Source organism: Cucurbita moschata, unplaced genomic scaffold (genome assembly GCF_002738365.1).
Source record: "Cucurbita moschata cultivar Rifu unplaced genomic scaffold, Cmos_1.0 Cmo_Scf00069, whole genome shotgun sequence".
Classification (NCBI taxonomy): domain Eukaryota; kingdom Viridiplantae; phylum Streptophyta; class Magnoliopsida; order Cucurbitales; family Cucurbitaceae; genus Cucurbita; species Cucurbita moschata.
The window spans coordinates 103,824-106,321 of record NW_019268585.1 but is presented as its reverse complement, the minus strand read 5'-3'; the positions used below and the strand labels follow the sequence as shown (position 1 = coordinate 106,321).

Genomic DNA, 2,498 nt, shown 5'->3' with positions numbered 1-2,498 from the left:
AAAAACCCAGTCGTCGGAAAACCCGCGAGTTTTCCTGCGACCGCCGAGTTTCGCGGAACCCACGCGAAACAACGGCCACAGCACGCCCACCCTCAGCCCAGCATCTTCAGAACACCTGCAAAGGGAGAAAAGAGAGAAAATTTCGAGAGAGAGAGAGATTTCGGACAAACGTCGGCGAGTGTTCAGTTTCTCCGACGAGCCCTCAAACCACCCTTAAACCGACACCAAACGACCTGTTACTACCGTAAGAGAGATCCCTAACGAAAGCACAATAACTCAGGGTGCATTTGGTGTTATTTCGTAAGCGTCGTCGTCGGTAACCGAGGTCGGAAAGTTAGGTTTCTTAATCGATTCTTAGATATATGGCTTTTAGGAGCTTTTAGGCCGCAAAACTCCCAAAAAGGAAAGAAGGACGACGAACAAAGAGGAAAAGGGAAGGAAGAGGACCGAAATCGACAACGGAAACGCCGCGGGAAGGAGAGAGAAAACTCGCCGGAAAATCAGCCAGAGTCGGGTAAGGAAGACGAGATCCACGAATCCGGGTCAACCCGAACCCAGAACCCGGGAGAGCCAGCCCGTTCCCCCTTGGCCTCTGCCTTCGGCCCAGCCCAACTACAGCGGCCCAAACCTCAAACCGGCCCAGAAGCTACGGTTCAGTTGAACCAACCCGGACTAGACTCACGGTCCAATTGAGCCGGCCTGCAAACCAAACACTTGCGGCCCAGCCCAGTAAGCCGAGGCCCAACGTTTAGCCTTGGCCCAGTAGCCTTCCACAGCCGCGACCCGAACCACGACCCGAACCAGACTGCGACCCGCGCTTCGACCCGACACTACCGCCCGACGTGGCTTTCTCTGCTGCTGCCACGTGTCACACAGCGGCGCGGCAGTCCTCGGCTCGGCTCGGCGCAAACGGCTCGGGCTCCCTCCGGTGACTCTCCGGCGGCTCCTTCGGCGGCTCCAGCGGCTGTTCGGCTCGGCTCACCTGTTTTCAGCCCAGTTTCCACTGTTTCGACCCTCCTGGATCTGTTTTCGGCCCCGATTAAGGTATCCGAGGCCGTTTTAGAGCCGTATTTCACATTTATTAAATTAGGTAAATTAATTGTGAAATACTAACGGAAGTGGTGAACGGTGTGATAGGAAACAAACCCCAGCGAAGTAGGAAGCAACTCTCACGGAACGGGAGCTTACGTTTAGCTATTTAGGAAGTACTTCGGCCGAGGCCAACCATGTAAGTGGCCTTACTATAGGATAGGCTAAATAATTGTATGAGTTATGATGATGTGTGGATTATGATGCTTGATGATATGTGCAGTATATACATATTTTGTTGAGTGACGCTTGATATGTTTGACGCACGTTGTGGCATTATGATGGGCATGATGATTGCATGATTTTTACCTTAATATGATGATGTTTTCCATAATGAGCATGCTAGATGATGATGAGTGCCATATTGCATCATGTCGTTAGATCGACGTAGGACACAACCCTAAGAGCATGAAAATGATATTAATATAAATATCCACGATATGCGTTACCTAGAGTAACAAAGAGATGAGACTAGAGGGTTGTGTCAGAAGAGACATTACGATGGATTTAGAGGGACCTCATGCATTTTGTATGTTCATAAGCATAGGGCTACTTCCCCTAGAGATGATGAGTGCGGACGCGCACCTTATGATGAGCGCGAATGCGCACAGGTGCGAAAGCACACAGATGAGGGTGTTCATGAGGCGCATGACACTATGGGGTTCCGCTGACCTCCGGACGTCGCTACAGATTAGCTTGACCAGAGGGTCCAGGGGGTGTGCGAGCGCCCTGGGGACTCACACTCGCACGTGTGAGTCGTGTGTAGGGAAGTACTACACATCCAATTTGTCCGAGACTGGAGGCCACCCCTAAGATGATTAGAGATAGGTCCCTATTCATGATTGCATGTGTTTGCATTCGCATGACCCCTATAGTGGGGTCACTTACTGAGTATTTCGAGAAATACTCAGGCCGTGTGCCATATTGTTTTTCAGGTAAAGGCAAGGCTCCCATGTACGGTTGACGGTGGCATCGTGATCAGAGACTGTGGCGCGTGCATAGGATAGTTGCATATTTAAAATTCCTAGTCTTGGTTAGGATAGGGCGTTTGCATTTCATTCATTTATATTAATTAATTTGTAATCTTTTTATTTTGTCTTTTGAACTCCAGCACGATGATTGAAACACGTAAGTCCGGCAGTGTTTTTCAATGTTTTAATGTATTCTGAAGTTTTAAATTTTTCTGCTAATAAAGGTGAGCATGCTTAGATTCTTATTCTGCATTAGAGATGAGCATGAGACGTTAGTGGCGACTCTAGATATGTGGAAATTTAGGGTCGTTACACACACGTGCGAGTGTGAATCCCCAGGGCGCTCGCACACCCCCTGGATCCTCTGGTCAAGCTAATCTGTAGCGACGTCCGGAGGTCAGCGGAACCCCATAGTGTCATGTACCTCATGAACACCCT

General features: G+C 49.6%; 1 long non-coding RNA gene across 1 annotated transcript; it reads left to right on the top strand.

Annotated features, from left to right (window-relative positions):
• The first annotated feature begins 991 nt into the window (after positions 1–991).
• On the top strand, positions 992–2,064 carry LOC111438032. The gene is made up of 3 exons (XR_002709600.1): positions 992–1,044; positions 1,138–1,228; positions 2,025–2,064. It is a non-coding gene; the product is annotated as an uncharacterized LOC111438032 (long non-coding RNA).
• The last annotated feature ends 434 nt before the right edge of the window (positions 2,065–2,498 follow it).